The sequence below is a fragment of the Palaemon carinicauda genome, chromosome 14, assembly GCF_036898095.1.
Source record: "Palaemon carinicauda isolate YSFRI2023 chromosome 14, ASM3689809v2, whole genome shotgun sequence".
Taxonomy (NCBI): domain Eukaryota; kingdom Metazoa; phylum Arthropoda; class Malacostraca; order Decapoda; family Palaemonidae; genus Palaemon; species Palaemon carinicauda.
In genome coordinates this window covers 34375698-34388197 of record NC_090738.1, presented here as the reverse complement: position 1 = coordinate 34388197, position 12500 = coordinate 34375698, and the positions used below count along the sequence as shown (strand labels likewise).

Here is a 12500-nt window from a genome sequence, read left to right as displayed (position 1 = left end):
TCGAAGAAATCTTAAACAAGAAAATGCACAGCAACGTCATGTAATTGATAGATTATTACTATGATGCCGTCACAAGAATATACCATAGTTTGTCTCTGCTATCTGTCATATGCGACCACCTGAATATGCTTCAAGACAGCTCTGATTTGCGTAAATAAAATCTGCTCCCAAGTTCATATGAAAGAGGATCAAACTGAAGGATAACCTATCTTGTTTGTGTACTAGGGATAATTAAAACCTGTAATAAACCTTATTAGTCTGGAGTGGGCAACGCCCGAAGAGAGTCAGAGTAAACTCGCTTTAATGCTTTAATGGACATCATACCTTTTAGTATGTTATATGTGAGACATCGAGGCATATTGGAGTCTTTTGACAGTAGCTTGGTCTTTTGAATTGGCTATTCTTAAGATTGTGACCGAAAATGGATGGTGATTCATGTTTGATCTGATATTTCCTTTATTTTAATGACCATTCAAATGGCGAAAAAGTCTTAACTTTTGCTAATAGGTATATAATTTGCCCCATCAAACAACGAAAACTTTTTTTTTTTCACACTAAAACGTTAAAAATCAGACCAGTAAAACAAAATAAAAACACACCATATTTTTTACCAATGTTTTCAGTGTGGAAATAGATTGTGATACGTATTGATACTTGAAATTTGGAAAATGTGGATTAAAAATTTCATTCATATATATCTTGAATCAGTCATTCATTTTTTTTACCATAGTAGAGTAATGATATATAGATTATATATTTTTATGAAAATTAGAGTATTTAGACTTTTAGTTCCTGTAAATAGTGTTGTGTGTAATTAATAAGTGAGTTAATTAGTGACGAAGATATGTTGCGCCGTGTATCTAGAATACTTCAATGTTTTTTTTTTTTTTCTTACAGAACAAACGAGACCGTAATTTTACGTTGCGTTTGTTTATGCTAATTAAAGAACAATTATTTTGCCAAAGTGATTGTTGCTGGAATAACGTTACCCTACTTATTACATTTATGTATTTCATTTTTTATGGTTTCCTGCTACATCTCAGCCGTAGATTTTGTAAGATTTGGTATAACATTGCACTCTCTCTCTCTCTCTCTCTCTCTCTCTCTCTCTCTCTCTCTCTCTCTCTCTCTCTCTCTCTCTCTCTCTCTCTCATTATTGCTTGTTTAGCTGCTTCCTCTCACCGCCAGGTGAGCTATCCATATGTATCGTATGTGTATGAACTAATTTATGACCTGATTTCTTATTTGCGTTGAGAATATATCATTATTGATCTAGTTGTCCCTTCCTTATAACTCTTCCTTATTTCTTCCCACTGAAAGAAATAGAGCTACAACTCGGACATTTCTAGGACTATAATTCTTAAGGGAAGTGAGTTATCGACAATTAGAATGAGTTTTTTTCTTTTTTTTCCACGGAGTCACCGAAGAAGAAAGTTTATACTTCACACTGGTGGTGGTTCCCTCTAATGTATAAATCATGAGACGTAATCATTTTTCTATTTGTCCCCTCTCATTACTCAAGGGGAGAGGGGAATATAAGGCTATTATCGTACAATTTACGACGATTCCTATCGGAAATGACCCCGGGATGCACTTGCGTTCTGCTTATGCCCCCCTTGTACGTGTCGTATTCCAGTATGACATAGGCGACTTAATTCTCTTTAAAAATGTATGGAAAGTACAACACAGAATGGCGATTTGCCTTTGTTTATTGCTGGTTATTAGCGTTTCCGATTTCTCTCTTTCCGATTCTTTTCTTTGCGTCAGATGGCGGTGCTTGTCTCGTCATTCAGTGGGTTTTTCGCGGTTCGTCATTTGCACTTGCAAAAGTACCCGGCGACTGTGGTTTCGATTTGTGATCGTTTTTCGATAATGATTATGACCAGGTTTTAATTATTTGCTCTTTTTAGGCGATTTATGTCCGGTCGTGTAATTTGCTGCATATTCCATCGTATTTCCCTCTTATTTAGACTTAGCTTTGCGGTGTATGCTTATGAACACCAATAAGTTTCTCTCTCTCTCTCTCTCTCTCTCTCTCTCTCTCTCTCTCTCTCTCTCTCTCTCTCTCTCTCTCTCTCTCTCTAAGACTTAGGTTTTTGAACCTGCTGTCTGAAGTAAGAAAATATATCAATAGAATAGTTATTTTGGAGGGAATAGATTAACCTTTTCACTCCACCCTCAAGATAATCCGCACATCTACAATTCATAAATTACTACGAGTAATTCCTTAGAAAATTAATACATGCAGCCAACAAGCCCTTTGAGCTCTGAGGTCTTTCCGAGGTGCCAAACACTCCTCCTTACCTGTATGACCCGCATGGGGAGGCCCGTCTCTTTAGCCAGCTGTTCCCGGATGTGTCGGGTGGGTTTTGGCGTGGTGGCGAAGGCCGTTTTCAGGATCTCCAGCTGCTTCGCCTTGATGGTCGTCCTCGGTCCTCGACGCTTGTTGCCACCCTGCAAGGTCAGTCAGAGTATGGGAATGATTGCAATAAAACACTTTTTAGGTGTTTATGTTCTAGGAATATACACTATTTTTTTTTTTTTTGTTTTATATGTGCGTTAGTTTTTTTTTCCGATGATCTTTGGTATTCGTCTGACCTATTATTGTTCTTCGATCTATATATACTTATACATGCATATATATATATATATATATATATATATATATATATATATATATATATATATATATATATGTATATATATATACTGTATATACATCTGTATATTTGTATTGATAAGGCCTGTCACTTTATATTAACTGCTACTTTGGCGGTAGTAAGCACCCATACAGTATTTCCTTAGGAAGAGCCTGAGCTTTATATGCTGATGCACCATGTTCCAGGATAGAATATTATCTAGTATAGAGTTTGGGAATCCCTTTGAGGATGAAATTGCCATGTAAATGTAGATAAGACTCTCCTTTTGAGGATAACTGCATTTATTTAGAACTGATACCTCTGTGGTAGTAATCTGCACAGCTTGGACAATGCTTCCCTATTATTTGCCAATGATCTTGGATGCAGTTATATTGTATCTCAAGGGAGAGAAGCAACTTGGTAATGATTTTGCGCTCTTTGCTTGGAGGAAATGTCTCCTAGATGGCAGATTGTCCTTCTCTCCTGAGGACGAGGATACTCAATTTAAATTAGTAGGATGTCACTAAATGAAAATACCTTATAATCCAGGAGCATTGGGATTCGGCCTTATACCCAGTATTGTATTGCAAATAGAAATATTAACAGAAAAGGAAGATAACAATTTTGCGGGTTTTGAATGTGCATGTATGTGGTGCAGATTAGATGAAATGTATGCTGGCTGATTTTGTCTATAATAGAACGTCAAGTACCTTGGAACTTCATGTAACAAAAGTGAAAGGATATGGTCTCCATGAATGGGAAGGGTCTAAAGGCTTAAAGGGATTGTTTCTTGGTTGGCTGAATTGTGTAGGGCTAGGGATGGGGCAATGGTTCTAGTTTCAGAAAGACTGGTGGCTGGTGAAAGTAGAAATTGGTGTTAATAGGATAACTTTATGGGGAAGTCGTAAGTGTAACAGTTGATTGTTATTATTAATATTAGGGTTGTGGTGGCCGATGTGGTAATCCATGACGTGAACGCCAGATTAGGGTTTGAGTTCCACTCAAACTCGTTAGTTTCTTTGGTCGCTTCAACCTCACCATCCTTATGAGCTAAGGATGGGTATTTTGGGGGAGCCTATAGGTCTATTTGTTCCATCGGCAGCCATTGCCTGGCCCTCCTTGGTCCAAGCTTGGGTGGAGAGGGGGCTTGGGCTCTGATCATATGTATACTGTATATGGTCAGTTTCTAGGGCATTATCCTGCTTGATAGGGCAATATCACTGTCCCTTGCCTTTGCCATTCATGAGTGTCCTTTAAACCTTTAAAGTGTTCATGGTCTAGAGAAAATAATGACAGTTCAAATGGCTCTATTAGAGGTTTTGTTGGTTTTAGTGTTCTTGGAGTAAATGATAATGGAGATATACATATACAAATGTGTTTGCGAAAATGCATTATGTCAGATTCCTCAAGAACATAAGCATACTTGAGAAAAAGAAATAGTGAGGGATGGGGTTTGTTAGATTATTCGCTAGTACGGGTGACATCGAAGAACAAGTTGATGACTGTCATGACGAGAAGAGAAATGGCTGGTGTTATATATGATCATTATTTGGTTGACGCAAAAGTTAAGGTAGATACAAGTTTGGGAGGAAAGTATAAAAAATTTAGGTATAAATGCAGTTAAGAGTTTTGGAGACTGGGAAAGACTAATAGCATATCAAGTGAAAATAGATCAATTATTAGTAGGAGAAAGAAATATATTGGGACATGAGTAGGAGAAAGAAATAGATTGGGACATTTCTTTAACCCTCTCATGGGGTGAGCAGGGAGTGTTTGTTGGATATGGTAAAAAAAAAGCTTGTGATAGACTTAAGTAGATTGATTGATTGATTAACTTGGAGTTTCTGGCATCCTGACATCGAAGGATTGATACCGATATCGTTTGTTATCGGCGGCAATGACTCGATGTCAGAATGCCAGAAAACTCCAAATCAATAAATCTAGAAAGGCAATGTGTAGGGTACTTAGGAATGTATGGATTAGATGGCATGTTGCTGAGGGTAATTAGATGTTTTTTGACGGAGCAAAGCGCGTGTTAAGCGGGGTTTACACGGTCGAACGGTTCGTCGAACCTGGTTGTCGAATCTGCTTGTCAAACGGTTCGAAGAGGTTGAGTCAGCCGCAAATGCATTAGGTTTGTGATCAATGAAGCCCCGCTCACAAAAGTCAGGCGAGAACAGACTTTCTTCGAACCGTTCGACGAACATGTTCGACAACCAAATATCCCGTTCAGACGTTCAAGCATCACTTTAGACACTTGTCTGTCGAACCGTGTTCGACGAACCGCATTTAGAGTATGTAAGATGGAAAGTCACTGGTTTGATATGAACAGGAGTTTTAAGAAGTGTGTATTAGGTCTTGCTGGCTATTTTAATATCTTTATGTATGCAATAATCTAGGTAAAAAAAAAGAATAGTGAATATAGGCGAGAAGTTTCAGGCTAAGAAAATTATTTGTGAATAGCGTGTGGAATGGAAGATAACTATGCACTGATTGGCAACAGTGGAAAGAAACTTCAGGAGCTGGGAATAGAGTTTCAAAGTGTCGTTAAGGAAAAAGTAGGATGTGAATGTGAGGAAGTTTAAGGTAAGGAGATTTAAAGGAAATGAGGAAGATGTACAGTAGTAATGTATTTTAGTATGGACAACGGAAGAGTGGACTGGTTAATTCTATAAATGTCTTGGAGTAAATGTAATGGATGGTTACAAGTAAAGAGAAGAGGGGAGTCAAAGAAAATGTGATGCAAGATAGGCAGCAAGGGGTGTGTATAAGATTAGTACGAGACTTCAGTTATCCATGGAAATCATATTGGTTATTTGTAATTGAATTATTGAGCCAACTTTCTTTTATAGAAGTGAAGTATTGATGTTGAATGCGAATGGTAGAAAACGTTTGAAGCTGTGGAGATGCGCAGAAGGTATAAAATTATTAGTAGTCCTATAGGTGAAATGATGGCTTGAATTGTGATTGGTCATTTAATATGAGTAGACGACAGTGAGTGTAAGTCAGATGTAGGATGTAGGAGGATAGGAACGCCTAGAAGTGGTTGGATCATTTGAAAGATGTAATGAAAAGGAAGGGCAGCGCATGATTTCGTGCGAGGAAGGAGTGAGGTGCGCAATGATTGATTGATTGATTGATTTAAGGTTTTCAGGCATCCTAACATCTGGTGCGCAATTAACTTTATTTGTTGATCTAAGAAGCGATTAACGCTATTGAAGGATGAATGTGACAGTGGTTTATTTTGTTCTTTTCTGGCACCACTCCGTGTTATGGGAGAAGATATATATATATATATATATATATATATATATATATATATATATATATATATATATATATATATATATATATATATACAGTATATATATGTATATATATATATAGTATATATATATATATATATATATATATATATATATATATATATATATATATATATAGAATAAAACTTCAAAGGCATAAACAACCATTATTTTAGACAAATCGTAGGTAAAATTCAATTTTGCGTTTAAATTTTTTTTTTTTATTATTTTCTCATTTAAAAGAAATATAAAAAGATATTTGTTGTCAATAGCGTGAGTTCAGTTTACGAGAATGAACCCAGTACCAATATGCAGTTCATTTCAATGAATAAGGCGTTATTCATGAACTAGGTAGGACTCTTAGCTAATGAATAGTTATTACGACGTTACGTTATGTTCTTGGAAATATGTGACTCGATGGGGACCATGTTCCTTAGACAGTGATTATGATAACTACGATAATATATGAAATAATAACGTATCTTTATGATGTAAATGAATAATTGCAACAATTATGTTAACTCACGACGAAAAAAATATCATTACTAAGTTGATGTAAATGGATGAGTGTTTTTTATTTTTTGTATTGCAGAAATTCTTGAGTTACTAACAAGACTAATTTTTCAGATTGTACATTATTATTATTATTATTATTATTATTATTATTATTATTATTATTATTATTATTATTATTATTATTATTACTTTCTAAGCTTCAACCCTAGTTGGAAAAGCAGCATGCTATAAGCCCAGGGGCTCCAACAGGGAAAATAGCCCAGTGAGGATAGGAAACAAGGAAGATTAAAATATTTTAAGAATAGTAACAACATTAAAGTAAATATCTCCTATATAAGCTATAAAAACTTTAAAAAGCAAGAAAAAGAGACATGAGATAGAATAGTGTGTCCGCGTGTACCCTTAAGCAGTATTTTGCATTAAATATTTATGGCCAGATGTTTTAGGAATACTAATGTTTTCCACGATGGTTTGAAACATGAACACGATTTTAATACTTATAACACTATAGCTATCAGGGATTAGAATCAAAAGATAAGGCTAAAATTATATATATATATATATATATATATATATATATATATATATATATATATATATATATATATATATGTGTGTGTGTGTGTGTGTGTGTGTGTGATGGTAATACTTTTGCATGTCATTTATCAAGCAGGTTATCAATGTTCGTGGCAGTTTTGAGATAATTCGCTACTCTTAGCCGTGTTAAATATTTTATTGTTTTTTTTTACATTTTGGTACGGTTATTTTCCAGTAAAGTTAAACTTCAAATACTAACAACATGGAATTTCATGTGCTTTCTTATAAACAAATAACTTACTGAAATTAAAGCGTTAATAGATAACTTCATAGTGAGATAATCTTTTGAATAAAACTGGTGTTTAAATACCTATGTAGAATGAAACAAATATATGCTTAGAATAATTTTTGTATGAAATAAGTTTCAATTCTTTAAATTGATCCTTTCAAGTAAAGAATAAATATCAATATATCATTTTCTTATGAACAAAAACAACTGTCAGTAATGAAGAATATGAACATCTGAATCAGCCATCTATTAAGTTTCTTGTCATAAAGGGAGATGTAATAAAAAAAGTCATGTTGTAGACATTAGTATTCTATTGTATTTAGTTGAGCCTATGATTAGAATACCAATTTTCGGGATTTAAATTTGGTCTCTTACTCATCTTAGAAATGTGAAAATGATCAAAACGAAGTTTCAATATGTTCTCGTTTTAATAGATATGTGAAGTAGACATCTAGCATCTCATTTGTAGTTTATCATTTCGTAGTTTTGTAAATACAAATAGATGTATTATTTCTTTATTCTTGATTTAAGGTTACTGTTTCTTTTCCTTATCTGACAAGCTTTGGAATTCGTTTTCTGCTTCTGCTTTTACGTACTCTCATAATCTTTCTTCTTTCAAAAGGATGATCTGTCGGATATTCTCGATGTTGAGCTTTCCATAATTGTTTGCCTTCCTCTTTGGACTGTCAAGCCTAGCTCTAGGCATGGGTCCACATCAGGCCCCCTTCAACCCTCTTTAAGACTTCTCTCACCAACGGGTTGTTATGGAACAAGAGTCTGTGTTGGCAAAACTCCATTTTCAAGATTTTAAGAAACAAACTTTGAAAAATACCGAAGCTAATGGATCTCCTGAGATATCTATCGTACTTTTCGTTCAAGTAATGCTTTGCAATATCAATCCTGTTGTACTGCGTAATTGTTATCCATCTCAATCGTCTTTCATTTCTGTCATTTACAGTGTCGATATCTAAATAAAGACTCTTAGCTAATTGAGTTGTATTTACATATTCACAATGTTTTCGATATGCTATGTCAATTTGTTTTTCCTACGGTGGAGTTCCTGTATCTCCTTTATGCACTTACTTCCTCAATTTCAATCTGGGGTCTTTCTAATTTGAAGCGACATTTAAACAAACATCAACTTTTCTGTTGTGATTTTTTTTCCCCGCTTGTTTCATCACTGGCAGGTTTTCGCTGATGATTTCATTTCAGTTTTTGGTTACATTTCGTCTTCAATTCCATTTTTCGTACAATTTTCATGGCGATATTTTACAGTTTTTATCACCGCAAGCATTTATGTAATTTATTTCTAATTACTAATTTGTTTTTATCTCTTATTACAGTGAAGTATTTTTTCTTATGCTTTTTATTCCTGATTAAAAATCTTTTGAAGAAGACTGCGTCCATCTATCACCAGTTATATTCACCGACTTTCAAAATGTGCAATCATTCTTAATGAATCAATGCCAAGAAGCCATTAACTTACAAACTGAGTTTCAATCTTACGAAGTAAACTTCACACATAATGAAAAAAAAAAAATATCCCAGAAGAGAACAACCAATAAGTAATAAGGAGTAATAAGAGTACTAATATACGGTACTTTTAGCGATTGGAATCGAGGTCTGCACAGACCTTGATTGGAATCCTCCTTACCTCACTGTCGTCTCCGGGCCTCACCTTCTCGTCGTCCACCAGCTTGGATTCTCCGCTGCCGCTCTGGTCTTTGTGGTCGCCGGTGCCTTCGGCGTCCGAGACGTCAGAGTCGTGAAAATTCCCCGGTTCCTTGTCGGTCGGGGGAGTGTCGCTCGAGATGCTCACCTGTCGACGAGAAAGAGAGGAGGCGGATGCTGCGGTTTAAGCGGGGTTTATGGTAAGAGATAGTCGATATATATATATATATATATATATATATATATATATATATATATATATATATATATATATATATATATATATATATATATATATATTATTCATACATATATTTTTTTTAACGTGATTACAACGAGGCCGGAAGTATTATCGTTGTCGTTGCTATCATTATTGATATCATGGTAGATGTGGTGATTTTAGTGGTCGAACTTTAATTCTTTATTAACTTGGTTTGTGTGGTTGTAGTTTCCAAAGTAAAATAACACTAATACTAATTAAGATAATTAAAGCTATAATAACAGTATTAATGATAACACTTGTAATAATACTTGACCAAGAATTTAACTGAAATCTATCAAACAGTAAAAACACATATTTCAACATTGAGGAACAGACTTATTATAGAATTCGATGGGAGTTATTTTCGAATTAGTTAACACAAAAACATGAGTTTACATTTTAATATAAGTACAAAAGTAGACCCTTTGCTATAGACTAAATCAAAGACTGTGTGATCGCCAACTGGTTACTTGTTTCAATTTTTGTTTGGAATATATGAAATATGTTTGAGTTAGACGAATGTATAGATTTGTAAGATCTACAGTATGGCCAAGGAGGGTAGGAAACCTCATTTATTTTGTTTTCCTTTGTGTTTACATTATTTGTTTGTTGAATGTTGAAGCGTAATTCATATTTATTTGCATTTTAATTCTTTTAGCGCTTTCGTCGCGTGCTCAGACTATTTCGAATTTAATATACATACATAGCTGCTCATTTATTGTTTAACTTATATTCTATTTTTACGGTTTGCAAATAACTTAAACAAATCAAAATGAGCCCAGGACGCATTATTCGTCTTGAGGTCGTGGTTTTTTTTTTTTTTTTTTTTTTTTTTTTTGTCACAGTTACCTAGTGTAATTATAATTATTATTACTATTTCTTTTATAATAATTATTCATGTTGTGCTCGAGAAGTGGTCGTTTTATATTTCTTATTGCCTTTGTTCATGTTATCGTATTGTCTAAACTATTATTATTATTATTATTATTATTATTATTATTATTATTATTATTATTATTATTATTATTATTATTGATTTTGCTACTGTTGTAAGGCTGCTATCTTGGTTGCACAAATAGAATATATTACCTACGGTGTTATTTTATAAAGGATATTTACGGTCACTTTAAATGTTACTTTCAACATCAAATGAATAACAAAATAACAGTTTTAAAGTACACTAAAGTTCGTTAGCTAAAGAGTTTAAAAAACAGAAGCCTTGCATCGCTTCCTCAATGTCAGTTTATATTTGGCAGCGTCTGTGTGGTTAACGTGAGTGCAATATGTGTTCCCCGCGGACAGAGTGAAATTTGGAAGTGTTTACATAAGCGTTGGATACGACCTTTTAATTATCTATGTTGGCCGACTGAGAAAGCATTTACCGGTGACAATAAAAATCACCGTAGGTATTTCTCATTTGCTCTGTCGCGAAACAATAACAAGGGGTAGTTAGGAGGAGGGTAGTTCTTGCAAAGCCATGGCTCCTGTGGTAAGAGCAGGGAGAGGGAAATGAGGTTTGCCTATTTCAAGATTCTCTCTCTCTCTCTCTCTCTCTCTCTCTCTCTCTCTCTCTCTCTCTCTCTCTCTCTCTCTCTCTCTGCCACCTAAGAATATGCTCATTTTCGGTTAAATTTTCGGTGGTTCTTGAAAGAGGAAAATTGAAATAAGATTAGGAGGAGATAAGGGTGTTTAATTTAGTCCAATATACAACACTATGTATTTTTTTTTTTTGTATTATGCTGCAAAATACAATATAAAAAAACGTGTATATCTTGAGCTTCAGCATATTTTTAGGAAAAGCTATGAATAAAGCAAGCACTTACACATATAAGTGCAGAATGTATACAGTAGCCTATACACATACATTATATACAAATTTATATACGTTTATATTTATGTATATATATGCGTATAGGTATATTGTTTATATATGTATATATTGAAGCTTGTGTATATACACACACATATACATACAGAGAGAGAGAGAGAGAGAGAGAGAGAGAGAGAGAGAGAGAGAGAGAGAGAGAGAGAGAGAGAGAGAGAGAGAGTGATTGTTGAATTTATTAATATTTGAATTCCTATTTTAATGAAATAGTTTTTTCTTATGTAAATGTATTGAAGTTTTCACATTGAAAATCTACTCAAACTTATCTGGAAATTGCCGCCGCGAGCCAAACGTTACATTTGCATGCCGTCATGCTTGGACTGCTGTCATAATTGATTAATCATATCTGTTTGCCGCATCGATAGGTATTGGTGATATAAAAATGTGACTGATAAGAATGATGTTAATGACAGATCGAACGGCGATGACTGTGATAGTAATCATTAAATGATAAATGCGTTGTTGATAGAAAATCGGAATATGTTGATGGTTGTACTAACAAGTTGAATTAACTTGGGTAAAATATAACGATATGGGTATGACAATCCAGTAGATAATAATAATGATAATGGTGATAATAATATCTAGATCATGCGGCTCTTTGTATAATTTTTAAAGGTTTAAAGGCCGCTTATGAATGGCAGAGGCAAGGGACAGTGACATTGCCCTATCAAGTATGACAATGCCCTAGTGACTGACCATATATACATATGATCAGCGTTCAAGAAGTACCGAAGTAGCTAAGGAACTCTACAGTATGTTATTTCGCATATTTTGTATTTTTAGACTTTTTCAACAATAGAAATTCTTTTCTAAAACGAAAGAAAATATCTAGTTTTCTATTACAAAAGTTCTAGAATGATGATTGAATATAGTATTGATAATTAAAGGGAGTTGAAGTGTAAACAAAATATTGTGAATTAAAGGGAAAGATCTATATAGTTAAAGTGAAATCGATTATAGAATGAAAAATTTAAGAAATATATAGTATTAAAAATTGAACGAGTAAGAATTCAAATGAAAAATATACATAAAATTAAATATACAATGTACATTAAAGAAATTTATAGAATTATATTACGGGAATTATATACAATTGAAATTATATTGTTATATAGATTTCATAACCGTTCATGTGATTAATAGTTATACTTTAAGTGAATTTTAATTGACTGGATCGTTGTTATGAAGACTTACGTTAAATCCAGCGTAAGCACTGGTGACTTTCGAATCGGCCACCATGGGATCGAGCAGGGGCGTCGTACTCGTAGGCGGGACGACCCCCAAAGATCTAGTCGGGGTGTTGGGTCTTCCGCCCACCATCGCCATTGAGAGGCCACCCGGTCCTGTCGCAGTGTTGAGGCCCGGGGGAGAGGCCGCCAGGGCGTTTGGGTTG

General features: G+C 34.3%; 1 pseudogene; it reads right to left on the bottom strand.

Annotated features, from left to right (window-relative positions):
* LOC137653159 (LIM/homeobox protein Lhx1-like) overlaps positions 1 to 12500 on the bottom strand; it is a 57896-nt pseudogene that overhangs the window by 25233 nt on the left and 20163 nt on the right.